The sequence below is a fragment of the Phascolarctos cinereus genome, unplaced genomic scaffold (genome assembly GCF_003287225.1).
Source record: "Phascolarctos cinereus isolate Bilbo 61053 unplaced genomic scaffold, phaCin_HiC Scaffold_726;HRSCAF=1367, whole genome shotgun sequence".
NCBI lineage: Eukaryota > Metazoa > Chordata > Mammalia > Diprotodontia > Phascolarctidae > Phascolarctos > Phascolarctos cinereus.
Window position 1 is genome coordinate 231,588,956 of NW_027556098.1, and position 18,218 is coordinate 231,607,173.

General features: G+C 35.9%; 1 protein-coding gene across 23 annotated transcripts in view; it reads left to right on the plus strand.

The window, feature by feature from the left end:
* Window positions 1-213: 213 nt before the first annotated feature.
* BAZ2B (bromodomain adjacent to zinc finger domain 2B) overlaps window positions 214-18,218 on the plus strand; it is a 347,907-nt gene continuing 329,902 nt past the window's right edge. For 10 of the 23 annotated variants that reach the window (XM_078147001.1, XM_021004900.2, XM_078147010.1 and 7 more), the window contains exon 1: window positions 214-637. The gene's annotated coding sequence lies outside the window, so the exon portion shown is untranslated. Of the gene's footprint in view, window positions 638-812; window positions 901-18,218 lie in introns of those variants that run through there. The other 13 variants (XM_078147009.1, XM_078147011.1, XM_078147017.1 and 10 more) reach the window with 4 other exon arrangements.

Sequence of the window (18,218 nt, forward strand, 5' to 3'; positions counted from 1 at the left end):
TTAAAAACAGAACAGAACAAAACAAAACTTTTCTAACTTTTCCAAAAGGCAAGGATGGTGCAAACTCAAAGATACACTGGACTTGGAAGGAAGAATGTACCTCCCTTCCATGGCTTCTTTAAGAGCTCTGATAGGTCATTTATTATTGGAACTGAAATGATATAAACAATTCCCTCTCTTCTGTCTCTCTTTTCCCCTTGTTAACAGCAACTTTCATTGTTAGAGAGAGAGGGAGAGAGAGCAAGAGAGAGCGAGGAGAGAGAGAAGCCTTGCTGGTTGACGTCACTTTTGGTTCATGAAGCCTTCGCCTAGAAGTGAAGCCGCTGAACAAACCTTGAGAAGAATCATCTCCTACTTCGATCTGCTGCTGGGAAGGAACTAACCAGAGAGAACGAAGACGGAGAAGGAGGGAGGGGGCAGAAAAGGCTTTCATTATCGCAACTCTCACCTCCATTTCAACTCTTTGTACTTTTTTCCCCCCTCTTATAAAAATCAAGTAGAGTAATAAGGAAGGGGGTGGAGGTTACCAAAAACAAAACAAAAAATCGTAACCTTCAGGACCATCGAGGTAGGGAAGGGGGAAAAATAACCCAAACCAATTCATCCACAGCGACTCCCACCCAGTTCGAAACTCAAGGTGAGTTAAAAGCCTCTGGTGTAGGGAAGAAGGGGTGGCAGGAGAGGGGGCCTGGAAGGGAGGGGTGGTGGTGGCAAGGCTGGTGATTCCCCACGTCTGTAACGTCGGGTCGCCGCAGAGAAAGAGAAACTATTCTAGTGCGAATGGGGAAGACTCCAGAGTGGCCCGTCTTGGCCGGCGCTCGTCGCCGCTGCTGTTGCTACTGCTTCTGCTGCTGCTGTTTACCCTCGGCTGCTCGGCGTTAGCTCTTTGTTGTGCTGCTGGTTAGTGGGGTGGGAGGGTGGTTTGGAGGGGTCCCGCTTGGAGTTTAGGGGAGGTGTAGAACGGGCTACAGATTCTGGGGTTAGGAGGGATGGGGGAGGGGGAGAGCGCGGGTCCCAGGCGATTTTAAACTTTATTCCTAGCGGCAAGCGTTGGAGGTTTAAGGGGGAGTGGGTAAGGGGTTCGTGTCTTAGGAAGGCCGGTCCCGGCTGCTGTGGAGGACGCCAGCGGGTTTCGGCGTCCCCTGGCCGACCGGGGCTACTACGTCTCCTTTGTGCCGGCCGCTGCCCTAGCTTCCCCCGGGCGCCTCTTCCTCGGTTCCCGAGGGCTTGCTTGCATTCGGGCCGCACCAACAGTTTGGCTCATCTTGGAAAACAACCCGCTGTGGTTGTGCTGCTTCTGCCGCCGTCGGCCCCACTCGGTGGGGGCAGTTTCCAGACACCCTCTTCCTTCCCCTCCCCAGAGCCCTGTGCGCCTCCCCGCTGCCCCCAGCCCCCTCCCCTCCTGGACTGCTTTGCTGCTCCAGCCTGCCCTCCCCCCCTCCAGCCCCACCTCCCGCGATGGGCCTCTCCAGCCCTGTGCGTGCTATTCGCCCTTCTCTCCAGGGGTAGCTGGGGCTGTGGTTTACAGCTGGTGCTATGGGGTCGGGGGCCAGGTGGGACAGGGGTCCTGGGGTTTGGGGTGGGGGTGGGGGTGTGTGTCTGGATGCGGAAGGTTAGAGGAGCTTTGCCTTCCTTCCCTACGGTGATGTCTGGGTGTGCGTCTCTAATCTCCCAGCATTTCCTGGCTGGCCAAGACCACAAGCTCTCAACTCTTTCCCCAGCTTCCCCCTTCCTTAACCGCCCCCCCCCCGCTCCCCACGTCTCAGAAACATTTTCATACGGAGAGATGCGGGAGTTACAGTCACCCTAGATTTGATGTCGGAAAGGAGGTGTTTGAAGGGGGCAGAGAGCCGGCCCCGCTGTTGGGAATTTTTCTTCATTTCTTTTCTCTCTCTGTCTTTCTCTCCCCCTCTGTATTTATCTTTTGTGTGTTGCTTCCTTATAAAGAGAGAAGCAGCTGCAGCCCTTGGCCGAGTTGTTGAAATTTATCCCTTTGTGTATATTACAATATCCTCCATTTTTTTCTGCCCTCTAAACAACAAGCCTTTCGCCATCTTGGGCAATTTTTATTCCCAAGTCTCTCCTTTTATTTTGGAAGAAGGGGAAGGACATTTGGAAAGGCACAAAGTGTGTCTGGATGAGGCTCAAAGTTTAGGAAATGTTACGGGAACAAGTGACGTCATGTAAAGTTTAAGGGAATTTTTCTTCTAGAGCGGTTACCCCCCTTTAAAGTCTGTCCCTCTCCCCCCTTTAAAGAGTTGTGCAACTTCTAGGATAAAGTTAGGATGGTCGTTTATGCTTTAAAAAATACCTGTCAACCCATCTCCCGTCCAACTTCCTCTTCAAAAAAAAAAGGAAAAGAAAAAAACAAAAACCAAAAACCATACTCAAACCCTCAATCTCTAACCCGTAAATTACTTTTATGTTTTGGTAACAGTGGAGAAGTAATAGAGCATTTTTTTCTGTCGCTTGGTATTTTTAATACAGCATATCTTTTCTGCTTTCTAAAAATATATTGTTTGAAGCAAACTAAAAACAGCTAGACTGTTTCACTGACAAGAGTCGAATTATAAATCTTTTATTTCCAGTCTCATTTTTCTTGTAATATTTTAGGCAATATACATTAAACAAATGTTTGTTATCGTTCGCTTTAATTTTGTAATGATTTACAGTGATTCTATTTTAGAAGTTTATAAAAAGTAACAGGAGATAATGGGTAATATTTATTTTAGTTCTACATATTAAGTTCTGTGGTTGACAGAATGCTGATAGTGTTCATTCAAAAGATAAAATTGATTTTAAAAGATTCCCTATCACCTCTGGCTATAAGGTCTATGTCAGCCATTGTGAAAAGGGAAACAATAAAAGGTACTGTTCTTTGGAAAATTTACTTCTCTACAATAGATACTTTTTCATCTCATAAAAGTTCTGCTGGGTCACATGACAAAACTTAATGAAACACTGAGTACTTCATAAATATTAGGTAGTGTAAATAGAATTTAAAAAATTGAATTCTCTCTCCTTTAGTCATTTTGCCTTGCTAGGTTTTGCAGTCAGCATATTTACATCTCCTCTAACAAGGACGTGAAACTGTCTGTATTTAATTTGCATTCTCTTTGTCTTCTGGGTTGGGGAAAACATTGACTACAATTAAGTCATAGAAGCTAATAGGAACAATCTAAGTGCATTAAAAAGGTTTTTTCAACACACACAAAAACATATGATGTATGTGTTATATTTTTATGTTTATGTAAGCAGCTTACTTTTGGGTTAACACAATTCAGCTATTTACCTTGGAATTTGCTTTATTTAAAATACTTTAGAAAGCTTTTTTGGAATTGAATGTCTGCCAGTTATGTGAATCTTAGGTAGATGAAAATGTTTAAATAGTTAAAAGCACATAGAACAGATGGTTCTAAATTATACATGCAACAAAGGACTAGAAGATTTGGCAGATTATAAATGGTGAGCAACAGAGGATAAGCAGTTTAAGAAAATGGTAGTTAAGTATATTTGATGTCTCACACCTATTGTAAACACTGGGAATATTATTGTCATAGTGCTGCATAATCAATAATTCAAACATTAAGAGAGTCCTATGTTTCAGAAATGAGAACTGATGTTTTACAAGAAATGCCTTCAGTTTCAAAATGTTCTAAAGTGAATCTGACAAATAGTCTCCTTTTTTGGTGTGTTGGAAATGAGGCAGTATTAACCTCACACAAAAATATAAAGGTATGTCTGAGAGCTTACCAGTATGTTGAATTCTTTTAATGGCTGGGAAAAGTAGATGTAGGCAATTTCTTTTTGAGGTTCAAACACAAATATTATTTTGCTATTTGAGAAATAAAATCTTTAAAGTTCATGTTTGTTAAGCCAAATGCTCTGTGGTACTAATAAAACTATCCTTTCCCATATTAATTTAAATTATTTTAGATTCTAATCCTAATATCTGCTTTCCTTGACTATTACATTTCCCCACCAGTATCCTCTTTAAAGGGTTGTTTTATATTTCAGAGGAACATTTTAACATAATGTTTCATTGGTTTAATGAGCCCTGTTTATAATAATATTACAACAATTTTACTAAATAGGTATGGCATAAAGTCACTTTAAAATATTTTTGATAATTTTGGTATATTTTTGGCGGTGGATGGGAAGGATTTGGGAAAGGAGAAACTGAGTAGTGGAACATTGCCTTATCAGAGGAATCACTGGTTGAATATTTCTTTGTGTTTGGCTTTCTTAAAAAAAATGTATAAGGTAAGTATTCCACAGTTTAGAATTTTGTTTTTAGTTTTAGAAGGCATTTATTTAAAATGCACATAAGATTGTAATGGAAACCTTGGAATTTGAATTCTATTGCCCTTTCTCCCATTTCTTTGTTTGCATGTTTATTATAGAACTGCAGTGTAAAGGAGCAGATGTTTTGCCAAACATCCTGATGTGTTGCTTTTTCTTATGGGAGTGCGTAACTGTTCCTTCTGATGCATCAACTTGACAGCTGGTTGATTTCATGGAGCTGCTAAGAAGCCATTAGTGGTGTCATTGAATTGAAACAGAACAGTCACTCCCAGCTTGAACTGCAATTGTTAATGTCTTTGTCGCTACTTTTGTGTTCCTACACAAGATGTAGAATATCAAAGTTGCAAGAAAGTTCATGCTTTCTGTCTGATCCCCTTGAATTAGTGAAAGATGCTGTAGGACTTGATTGCTTTTAGGTTTATAGTTTTCTTGTAGGAAGGGTTTTGAGACTATAGATTCTTGGTTGTTGACCTAGACATGCCAAAAGGAGAAATACCCTGAAGTACAAAAAAGCTGATATGGTAACTTTGCCCTCCAAATAAAATTACATCATAAAGATTTAATAATTCCCACTACACTTGGTTGCTTAAAGGACAATTTATCTAGTTGTATATTTTTAAAATATTACATATACTTTTAAAAATAAAATTAAAAAATAAGAGATTAAAAAATAAAAACAAGCGTTTTTTTTGTTTGAGGCTCACAATAATATTCCTTTCTACTTAGTGCATGTTGATTTGTTGTTTTAATTGATCTTTTATAAAAGTCTTTTTTATAAAGGATAATCTTAGTAAATAAAAAGTTATTTATTGATTATAGACATTGCAATAGCACTTTTTATCTTACTATTAATTGTTGTTGATAGTTTTAATATTAAACTCTTATCATATGTTAGCCAAGGTAGTATGTTGTTGCTTATTTGCCTGCTGCATGATCAAAGTGTTTATACATTCTTTTGGGAGTGGGTGAAAACTGATAACTAAACACAGGCTGAACTCAAAAAAATCAAATAATTTTAAAATGATATTTGATGGTTAAGATGAGCTAACCAAAAATTTCATTAGAAACATCATGTAATATAGCCTGCAAAGTAAAGGACATCCTCTCGTCTCAATATTTGTGTTACACCTATCAAAATAATTTTTGGCATGTGAATAAAAAAGAAGTTACATAACTGATAAAAATCATAGAACAATATGTATTCTTTGACAGTAATAGTCAATAAATAGGCATGTTATTCCAATAAAGAGGTATGGCAAACTTTAACAAATTTTAGTCATACCTATGTATGTAACTTCAGAATTGTTTTTTTCTTATCTCATGTTCTTGGAGGAACTTTAGAGGAAAGTAATTACATCCTTTATGACTGAAGTAAAGTTTTAAATGCAGGTGTATGGACCCTCAGTCTAATAAATTGCTATACAATTCCTTTAAATAGCAAGCTACCTTAACATATTTTAAATATGATTTAAAAATTGCCTATAGCTTTTCAATTGCTTAAAATTTGTTTATTAGCTATGACACATATATATCAAATTTTGGTTGACTTATTTTTTAAAATGCACTAGAAGAACTTGCTATTTAAAGAATTGATATTGAATCTTTTTGCAGAGAGAAGAATCTTTTTATTATGCACTTGCAAAATGAAAATTATACCTTAATTTATCAGTTTAGTAAGTTTACATTTTTGTATATTGGTTTTCTTATGGCAAGTTATCTGAAAAAGAGAAAGGCCCAATAACAACATTAAACTTTCATTTATAAAGTTTCCCTATTAGTCTGTAAACTTTGAAATTGCCTATAATGGCAGAGTCATAAACCTTGTTAATAAACATGGTTTCATTAGTATTCTTTTTACAATAAATGAAAGATTGGTGATATCTTTTGTCCAGCTCAGGAAGAGCTGATTATAATTTCACATAGAATTTAGGATCTATTTCAGTATTTACCACTGCTGAATTTGTAGTGTTATGGTAGAATTTAGGATGTAGACTTCAGATAATTCTGATGTTGGTAAGTTGAACATTGAGTGTAATTTTGAAAGTAATCCAAAATGACAATTTAGTAATGTTAGGAAACAAACTGGATAATACATTTCATTCTAATTTTGATACGGTAATAAAACAAAAGGAAGCACAGTGTGCTTTTAAATTTCAGGCCTTTTAAATCTGTTGCATTTGGTAGGAATCAGGCCTTTATCCTTATGATTCAAAATATGTTTTGCATATGACAGTTTTCATTATTAAAAAAAAAGTTAACTTTTAAATTTTAAAATAGTGATTCTTTTATTTATATGTAGTATTTTATTATGCTTTTTTGCTCAAATACATTTTTAACAAATTTAACATGTTTTATAAAATAATATTAACATTATTATAGACATAGTTTTGAAAGTAATTTTAAGGAAAGGAATTTTCACTTCTTACAAAGGAGGAATCATGCTTGAAGATAATAATTGCATTCATACATCAGATATGTAGAGACATAATTGTGTGTTTTTACCCTGTTTTCTGTTCTTACACTTTTCCACAAGCATGCACTCATTAATCAAAGACGCTGCACTCCTGCTGAGGGCAGAGAGGTTCATCAAATTGGCAGCCAGTTTGGTGTAAAGAACGGTGTACTGAAGCTCTAAACGGGCTGGGACATAAATAAATCTAAGGTCTTTGTATGCAAACCCTGGAGGTTAATACTGTATAATTCAATGTCCTGTCTTTGTTTTTATGATTGATGTTTTTAAATGTTTGAAGCTTGATGCAAGTCTTCTAGTAGGTCAGGGCTAACAATCTGATTGGCTGAAGCAAAAAAAGGATTAGGTTGGCAGAGAGGGACTTTGAGTACACTGCAGAGATTTTGATTTTTTTTTCTAGGAGATCATTGTCATATTGCCTGAGCTGTTATAGGAATGTTCCAGTGATTGACATCCCCTGCTGTGATAATGGACCTAGTGCATGAAATGCCAATAGTTTGGTCCTATTTGTTCGGAAGCTTACTGCTATTTGTATCCTTAACAGAGCTAACATGTAGAACAAGCAAAACTACTGGGATTTCTCTGTAGAAATAGTGCTGGGATTTGGCTTTAACATGAATTGGTTGCATATTCATAATTTAAGAACAGCTGGTTACAGCAAGCACATAGTCATTTGCAAGCTATTATAAACCATTCCACTCACACATGGAGCCTGTGCTTGGTGGCTGTTTCTTCTTCTTCTTTTTCTTTTTTTTTTATTGATCTACCTGCATTTAAAATCTGGTCACTGCTGCCACAGAAGCCTTTCCTTTTAGCTGCACTTGCAACATAGAATGGCTTCAATTTTAAATATTTAATTTTTAACTAAATACTAAATAAAATGATTGAGCAAGGCCCTTCAAAAAATGCAAGGGATCAACAGTGACACCCACATCTAAAATTTCATCTTCTGATGAAAAAGATATTATATCATTAGAAAGCTCTGAAATTATATGATATTTTGGTATTTTTCTAATTATATCCATAGGTAAGCTATTGAGCAACGTTGGTTGTTAAAGATGTTTATACTTTACCATCCATTCACAATTTTAAGCAACAGTCAAAACAAAAAAAATGTTATTCATTATCCTAAAAAAATCACCTAATAGATAGTAGAACACCAGTACTTATAATGTATAGATCACTGGCATTATGTTTTATAATAGGTCTTATCAAAGGAAAATTGACAGTAGATAGTAGACATATTTTGAAGTAATCAACCTGTGGCTATAGAACTGCTTGTGACTGTGCTAGAATTAGTTTTATAAGAAATCTTCACATTTTGCCAGCTTTGGGGCAGGGTTCCTAGAGTATTACACATAGACATATTTTCAGTGGTGCCTGAATGTAGAGTACCAACCTAGTCCATCCATAATATTGGATTTTCTGCATAGAAGTAGAGAAAGGACCAGTGAAAGATACTTCCTTACATCTTAAAACTTTGGATACAAAGAGTGGAAGAAGAAAGTGCTAAATGTCATTTTAGAGATGGTTGATGTAATCACAGGGTGATATGCTTTGATTTGTATGGGCTAAAATAGGTGGATACCTCGTGGTAATAAATTATGACATACAACTTCACAGAGGTGCCTTTACAATATCATATGTGCGTGTATTTGCTTCTAACCACACTGGATGATGAAGTGCCTTTCAGTACTTCAAGGTTGAGTATGAGTGGTTAGAGTGCATTTTATTCTCTCTTAGCTTCACAAATAGCTGGATGTATTGGTAATATCACATAATATATGGCTGAAATTAATCTAGCTGATGGGTTACTTTTTTGTCTAAATAATAAATTTAGAGGTTATTAAAGGACAAAATCTCTGTTTCAGTGTTGTGTTGTAGAAGATCATAACTTCACACATATTGTTAATTCTTGATTATTAAAGGCACTTATTTAGTTTGTGAATCTGTGCATGACCCCTATGTCTTTTGGTAGGTTTTCTTTTGGTTATTTCACAGTCTTTTAGCATTCCTACAAGAAAATAGCTTGAGAAATAAAGGGAGATGAAATCCAAATGAACTGGTTTTATTCCTTGTTGGGCAGGTATGATGAAATATTTTGTTGACAAATCTGATGGAGAGAAGTTTAAAACTTTTTGTAATGTGAGATGTTTAGATTATGTGTAGATTTCAATTAATTCTTTTTATTACTATGGAGAATAAAAAATTGGCTATATTGTGGGATAATATAATTGACACTTGTCTAAGTGTTTTATGTGATTGTTGAAAAGGATAACATTTGGAACTAGTAGAAAAATAGGCATCTATGCATTTCTTTGAAAATTTTGAGTGCTGAAAATCCTGAATGAGGGGAATATAAGAAATACAACCAGTAGGCCTTCAGATGTGAAATATCATTTTGATTATTATTCATAGATTGATAGAATTTTAGAGGTTGGCTTAGTCTGTTTTTATAGATGAGATAATCAAGGCCCAGACAGTTTAATTTTTGCAAGGTCACACAGGTAGGATGGTGGCCAGGTACCATTCAGGGTTATTTGTAGCCCCTCTGAAGTCAGTTCTCTCTCCCCTTCCCCCATTTCACAGAGTAAGAAATATCAAGTTATTTTCCCATTTGCTTTACTCAACATAGACTACCTGGCTGCCTCTAGAAGATGTTAGATAAATCAATTTAAAGCCTACTACTACATGTAAGTTTGTGGGAATTAGGCTGAAATGGATGACTACTCCCTCTAGTTTGTGACATGCAGGTCATTCATTGGTTTTAAGTGAGAGTATCCATTTCTCCTTTCCCCTTAAGATTACCCCTAGAAAGAGTTTATGATAGAACAGGGAACCTCTGTTTCTGATTTGAGAGTAGTTACAGGATTCCACTCGTCTGCCTCTGCCTCTGCATATATGTGATAAAGAGTCAGCCAGCCAAATGTACTAAATAACTTAGCAAAAAGAAACAGCAAATGGCACACCCTAATGTTAAAAACTACAATACTGCTTCATGGTGAATTACCAAACAGTAACCCTCCCCACCCCTCACCCCTAAAAGGAAAGGTTTTGAACAACTCAAAATGTAAATTTTCAAAAAAATTATTGAATGCCATCTCTGAACAGAGCAAGTCCTTTGGTATGGAGTCAGGAACTTGTATTTTTCTATTTAATCATCTGCAATAAAGTGATAAATATTTGCTTGCAAAACACTTTAAATTTCTTAAGTTTTTAAAAAATGTAAAGCAAGATAGGAAGTATGACCAATTTGAAGTCGCATACAAGAGAAATGGTGGATATAGAAGGTTGTAAAAGTATCTACATTTTTAAAGAAGTTATATTTACTTAGCTAGTATTCATAATAGTATTTGACATTTGTATGTTAGAGGCAACTAGGTGGTGCAGCAAATAGTATGCTGAATCTAGAGTCAAGAAGACCTGAATTCAAATCTGGCCTTAGACATTAGCTTTGTGATTCTGGACAAGTCATTTAACCTGTCTGCTTCAGTTTCCTCATCTGTAAAATGGGGATAATAATAGCACGGGTTATTGTGAGAATAAAATGAGATATGTAAAATACTTTGCAAGTCTTAAAGTACTATGTAAAGGCTAGCAATTATTGTTATTATTCCAGTTCTATAATAACCTTATGAAGTAGGTGCTACAGATAATTGTAGAGGTGTTTTAGAGATGAGAAAATTGAGACAGAGATTAAGTGACTTGCCCATGATCATAAAGCTGAACAAGTATTGGAAGCAGAATTCAAACCCAGATCTCCCCTGATTCTACACACAATATTCTATCCATGGGTTCATAATAGCATGGTTGTACACTTTCATGGGAAAGAGGATTATTATAATAAATAGATGCAGCAGCAAAAACTCATGTTAGGTATATGAAAGAAATACTGAGGAACCTTCAAGGCAAAGGATTATAGAAGCAAATAAGTATCTCTTTTCCCCTTCTGGGTAGTTAGCATTAGTACTGAGTAGAAATTGTAGCTGACACTTCATCAGTCAGTAGTATACTAGAGTCCAACCATTTTACCTTATCTTGTAAGGAAATTGGAATGAAAGAAAGTGTTGTTACAAGGTAGACAATAATAGAAGACAGAGAAAAGCAATTTTAAGGCATCTTTTTGAATGTAATTAATAAGTCTTGTTATTAAATAAAGGCCTTGTGAAAAGTATAACATTGCTTTTTCTCCTTCATAATCTTAGTGGTATTAGTACTGTGTTTAATTTCTCTAGAAAGTTCTTAAAATATGTACAGTTAGGATGAGGAAATATTGGTAATCACACCTTGGGGATTTGAGATATGAGGTAGAGGGTTTATGGAAGGACAATGTACATAGCTGGACCAGGAAGTGAATCTGTAGTGCCTTTGGCGTGGTTTTTGTTTGTTTGCTTGGGTGCAAGGCCTGTTTATCACAGGTGCATTTGCCAAAAATCACAAATGGAGATATTTGTAATAAAGAATGTATTAATGTTTTAGTTGCCTTGTAAGGAGTGGGAAGGTAGGAGTAAGGTTTTGAAAGGAGGGAAGGCAGTTCAGTGGGAATGAGTGCCTATATTTGTGGCTACAATTTCACTATTCTTATTCTTATGAAATATATTATATGCCAATTGACTGTTGAACTTCCAATTTATAGTGGCTGCATTTCAGGGGTGAATGATAATGTAAACAGTTTATAAACTGCTTTGGGATCTTTTGGAATGTGTGTCAGTATGTAAAGTAATGTAAATGTTATTGTTAAATTGGCAAAGACTTCATAGTTTGATCTGTGTATATATTTCCATGGTACTCATCAGCAAAGTATAAAGACAGAAGACACTCTGGTTTTATGAATTATTCATGTATGAGGGCCAGGTAACTCTTTGAAAATACTTTTAATTTAGACAGGTACCATTCTATATATTCAGTGCATGTATACTTATGTGTGTTTATATTGCTGCTGAGGGTGTATTTAATTGATTAGTAAATTAATAGACATATATATGCATATGTATATATATGTACATACATATATAAACTTCTGTTGGGAAATTTACAGATTTATATCTTTAGCTGTCTTAAAAGAAATCTTAGCACATCAGAACTGTGTTAAATACATTCATTATCCTTGAGAAGAAAAGAATAATAAAAAATGCAAATTTAAGGTGCTTCTGGGACATCCAAGTGAAGCCATCTTATAAGATGGCCATAAATCCAAAATTGAAGCTCAAGTTGAGGCTAACAATGTAGAAGAGCTAGAATTTCAATTAAACTTAAAATTTTTCAAAGTACCTTAAATGTTATCTCATTTGATTCTCACAACCACTCTGTGAGGTAGGTGTTATTACCCCCATTTTGTACCTAGAGGAACTGAAGTAGGGAGATTAAATGACTTGCCCAGAGTCATATCACTAGTAAATGTCTGAGGCAGAATTTGAACTCAACTAGGTGGCTCGATGAATAGAGTGCAGGGCCTGGAGTTGGGAAGTTTTTGTTGTTCAGTTGTATCTGACTGTGACTCCATTTGGGGTTTTCTGGGCAAAGATACTGGAGTGGTTTGCCATTTCCTTCTCCAGATTTTACAGATGAGGAAACTGAGGCAAACAGGGTTAAGTAACTTGCTTAGGATCACACAGCTAGTAAGTGTCTGAGGCCAGATTTGAACTTAGGAAGAGGAGTCTTCCTGACTCCAGGCCTGGTGCTCTGTCTACTGTACCACCTAGCTGCCAGGAAGGCTTAAGAACAGTAGAGAGTACCAACATGTGAACTTAAGGTAATATTCAAAATTAAGAGCTAAGAAAATGAAGAGAAACTACCAGAGAACAGGAAAATAGGGGGAAAATGAGTAGAATAAAAAATGACTCAGAAGTTAAGGGAGAAAACTAATTTTCTGATGGTTAGTAGACAGCCTGTTAATAGACAATAGCTACAATGTTTATGGGGTTAGAAAACTTATCAGTAAAAAAAAAATTGCTACTAGTGTTTGTTGCTTTCAGTCTGTTGATAAGGTATAGTAAGTGCCAACTCTGTGTTAGCCATCATGTTAAGTGCTGGGGGTAGAAAGAGAGTCCCTGCTTTCTTGGGCTGACTTATTTACTAATCTGTTTTGAGCATCCCAGATCTCAGTTTCTTCCATTAATCTGCACAATCACCCTTTCCCAAATATGAAATCAGAGAACTACACATATATTTGTCATATGTGTGTGTCTGTTTATATTTGTATGTATACAGATAACTACGTCTGTATCTGTATGTCTAGGATATGTTTGTATTTACAAATTAATGCTTATTTATACACATATTTATTTATATCTAACCATATATCCTATACATGTATACAAATGTAAGCATAGCTGTACATACGGATGCAAATATATATGGAAACAACTCAGTGGTGAATTACATACACATTTCTGTCTTATATTCAGTACCCTAAAGATATGTTTTATACTTTATCTTCAGTGATTTTCTTTGTAAAAATTCTCAAAGAATTTTATTATCAATGGCATTTCTTGTAATGTAGTTGACTCTGGGTAGAGCATTATACACAGTTGGTTTTACCTTGTATGTACCGAGGTGTATTTTTTTTTTTACTGGACCTGTGATATCATAGATATAGAAGGCTCCTGATTTCTACCAGTGCAGGTCAGCATCTTATACTCTTAGGTAATTGCTTTTGATCCTGAAAGGTGAAGTAAGTTTTCCAGGGTGACACAATCTTTATGTCCCTGAGGTAAGACTTGATTTCTAGGCCATCTCTTTCCATATTGCCCCTCCAACTCTCAAGTATATATGCATTTGTGTATTAATGTATATTGAAACAAATCTCTGTTTCTGTCAATAAGAACATACTGAGAGACATGCTTTTTTATATTTATATATGTGTGTAGATTTACATGTACTAGGTGTATTTTAGGAATTAGAATTTTAGAACTGAAAAGGACTTTAGTGATTACATACTTGGACTTGTAATTTTTAAAAAAAAACTATGACATACCTTTTGTTTTAACACTGCTTACATTTCCTAGTGTATCATTTCCTCTCCCCTTTCTAGACAACCATACATTAAAACAAAAAAATTTTTAAAGAAAGAGGGAAAAAGTTTAGCCAGTAAACTAACACATCAAAAAAATTTCGTGTGGTATGTAGTGTTCCATATCCATCATCCCCTATCTCAATAAGAAGGGAACCAATTGTTTAGTTATTTCAGTTGTGTCTGACTCTTCATGACATCATTTGGAGTTTTCTTGGCAAAGATCCTGGAGTGGTTTGCCATTTCCTTCTCCAGCTCATTTTACAGATGAGGAACTAAGGCAGACATGGTTAAGTGACTTGCCCAAGATCACACAGCAAGTAAGTGTCTGAGGCTGAATTTGAATTCAGGAAAATGAGTCTTCCTGACTCCAGGTCTGGTGCTCTACTGTGCCACTTAGCTGCTCTCTAGGGCCTTCTCGCTTCTTTTCTTTGACTAAGTTTGTAAACCCTGTAATGTTGAAGATGAACAACTGAAACTCAGAGAAGTCAATTACCTTGTCAAAGGCTGTGTAACTACTAATTGGTTGAGCTTGGTCTAAAATACAGATCTTCTGATTTCTGATCCAATGCTTTTTCCATTCATGATACCATCCTAACACCTCTTGATTTGCCCCTTTCTCCTGTATCCTTTTGGTTTCTCTCATTGTATCTTTCACCCGCATCTTTTCTATTTCTGATGCCACCTCCTTACTTACTTTAGGCCATTATTACCTCATTCTCAAGTTGTTCCAATTGGTCTCCTCTCTTCTCTTCTCCTCTGTTCTCTTCTCTCCTCTTTTCTCTTCTCTTCACTTCTCTGTCTCCCCCCTCATGTCCCTTCATAGCATAGTTGAAAGTCAGAATTTTGAATTCTTGTTTTGCATCTTGTCCCAGATGCTTACTGCTATGCTACAGACAGGCTACGTAATTTTTCTGAGCTCCAGTTCTATAGGATAATGATATCTGTGGTACTTCCCTCACAAGGATGTTGTATCTTACAAAAAACCCATAAAGTATTATGTAAAACTTAAAAGTATTATAAAAAAATCTATTATTATTCATATTATTCCTATATACTACTGTTGGATTAATCTTCACAAACTAGTGCTTTACATATGTCAGTACCTTATTCAAAAACCCTTTAGTGGCTCCCCATCGCTTATAGAATAAAACCTGAACTCTTTAGTCTGGCATCCAAGGCCCTGCACATTCTAACCTCCACTTGCCACTTGAGTTTTACCTCCCAGTTCTCTCCAATATGAACTTTTCTCTAGCCTGGCTGGTCTAGCCACTATCCTGTAATACCCCCTGTACATTCCTACCACTAGACGTGTCCTTATACCTTTTGTCTCTTCTTAGAATGTCTTCCTTCTGCCTTCCATTTATCCACATTTTACCCCATCCTTCCAGTTCCCCTGTGAAACCTTTTCTAATCCTGTACACTGATATCACCCTTCCTTTGCATTCCTGTAGTACTTAGGTACTTATAGTATGCTGCTATACATCATACATGCATAATCTATCTCCTTTAGTCAGGCTATAAGCTGTCTGAGACCTCCACAGCACTTTGAAGAGTACCTTACATTTAAAAGTATTTGATAAGTAAATGTCACTAATATATTAATTTTATTTTTCATTTAAAAAAATTTTAATATAATAATTTTTAAAAGAACAATGGTATGTCTAAGTGCTGATGGACTGTTAGTGGAAAATGAATTTAAGCAAGGTCTTAAAGGAGTTAGGAAAGTGCCCTGGAAGAAGGTTTAGAGAAAGAATCCAGAGTGAACAAATGAGCAAAAACTCATGAGTGCATATACAGGATGTCCAAAAAAATCTTAGTGTGATTTTTAGCTGTTAAAGGTTCAATAGCTTGTGTTTATTATGATAGTAAAGATTTAATAGCTTAAAACTGCACTAAAACTTTTGGGACACCCTGTATGTGAATTATATTAAACAGACTGACTTATTTGGAGAAAACAGTATAGGTTCAAAATATGTTAGGACATTTGACAGTGTTAGAAAAACAAAGGAGAAAAGTTTTTGTAACGCACAAATGAGTGGGGAGGGGAGGGAAGAAGAGAGGGATAGAAACTTAAAAAATCAAATGTAAAAATTGTTTTAACATATAATTGGTGAAAAATAAAATATTATATATTTAAAAAATAAATGAAAAACTAAAAGAACCTAGAGTGAGGATAGGGAATCAGGGAAAAAAAACACAACAGAATTTGTGAGCCCTTAGTAAACATTAAAGAAACATTTGATTACTTTGAAAAAAACACAAATGAAAATGTAACACTTTAGTATTTTGAAATTTTCATGAAATACAGTATTTAAGTTGGAAAGTCACATATAGAGCAAAGTCCTTTAAAAGTATTTGCATCAAATACTCCCCCACCTAAAAGATCTGAAAAGAGCACATTAAACAAAATCCTGAAAAGTCTGGTCAACAATTTAGAAAATGGAAGAAAGAGTAAATTACATTAAAGAAATACAAATCTTTCATCTTTTCTGAAGTTGCCCCTGAATCATAGAATCTTAAAGTTTGAGGAGACCTCAGGGTTCTGAATCCTTACCTGAACTGGTATCCCTTCCACAGTATTCCTAACAAATGGTCATCTGGTTTCCAGGATCTCTACCAACTGGGAACTCTATTTGCCAAGGCATCCCATTCCACTTTTAGAAAGCTCTAAAGTTTTAGAAAGCTTCCCCACCCTGACCCACCTTATATCAAGTGTACATCTAATTTTCTATAACTTCCACCCTTTGTTTTCAGTTCTGCCATCTGGCCAGTCAGAATAAATCTAATGTCTTCTCCACATGACATCCCCTTAAATATTGCTGTAATTTCCTATCCCCTTCCCCTCAACAAGCCTTCTCATCCCTAGGCTAAACATCCTCAGTTCCTTCAACTAATCTTCATATGTCTTGATCATTAGGCCATTTAATATCCTAGTTGCCTTTCATTTTGATATGCTGTAGCTTGTCAATATCCTTCTGAAATGTGGTATCCAGATCTAGAAATGATACAGCTGACATTATCTGAGCAGGATAATCTACCCTGGAACAATTAGATCCTTCCTGGTTTTGGCCATTGTGCCCTGAATGTAGTCTAAGATTGCATTTACTTTTTGAGTTGCCTTGTCATACTGTGACTCATGTTAAGCTTGTAAGCGACTAACCCTCTCAAACTATTTGAACCGAAAGCATTGTCTGATCATGCCTCCTCTGTCTTGTACTTACGCAATTGATTCCAAGACTAAGACTTTACATTATCCCTCTTAAGTTTCACGCTGTTGTTTTAATCCCATCATTTTAAATTGTTGAGATCTCTTTGGTTTATTACTCTGTCTTTCAATGTGTTAGCTATTTCTCTCATCTTTGTGTTTTCTGCAAATTTGATAAGCATATTATCTATGCCTTCAATGTTTAACATTACAGGGCAAAGGATAAATCACTGGGACTCTATTAAAGGTCTTTTTTTAAAATGATTTCTTCAGCAGATATTCTGATAGTTGAATCCTTCTATCATAATTTTCCTGCTTTTGTGCCAACTTTGTGACTTATGTTGAAAACTTTTGTCCAGTTCTGTCAACTAACTTGTTGACTAACACGCCCCCCCCACTACTGTCTTTATTTATTGTTCTTTCTCTCTCCTTTGATTCTTAACAAGATGCTGCCGATTCTGCCTCTACTCTCAGTTTGCAGATTACCAGTTAAAGTTTTTTCTTCTTCTCAATGTCTACCTGTTTGTGTAGCTTTCTGTGTTTTGATGTTTAAGATATTGATTTATGTGAGGTTAGGCTTGCAAGTTCAGCAATGTTGGTACTATACAACTGTATGCAGGTGATTGAGTAGTCTATATTTGGATATGAGAACTGGATGACAAACTCTTTACAAAGATCGCAGAGTTCCCTCGAAGATTTCTTAAAGACAGTTGTCCACATCAGTAAAGTCTCCACAACAATTTCTGGAGATTTCTCTTTATCAAAGGAAAAGCAAATGATAAATCTTTGCAGATAATTTCATCTTTCAGAAGGTACACATAGCTGTATGACTGCCTGTCTCTGTATGTGCATCTACTATAGGATGTATATACCTTGCTTTAAGCAAATGCTTTATAGTATATTAAAATCCAGATTTGAAAAACAAGTTAATTAGGCTGTGATGATTTCATTTGCAAGATAATTATTTGCTTTATAAAAGGAATCTTTTAAATAGTGAGTTGTTCCTAATATATTTAAATGTGATCTTATGCAAATTTTATTTCTGTATGATTTTTCTAGAGAAAGGTAGTATGCATATTAGATAGAGTGATGAACTTGGAGTCCAAAAGACCTTAGTTCAAATCTCGTTTCTGACAATAAATTAGGTGGCCATGAGTAAGCTGACAAATGTCTCTGAGCCTCAGGCAACATTCTGATATATTAAATTATAAACATGTTGTGGT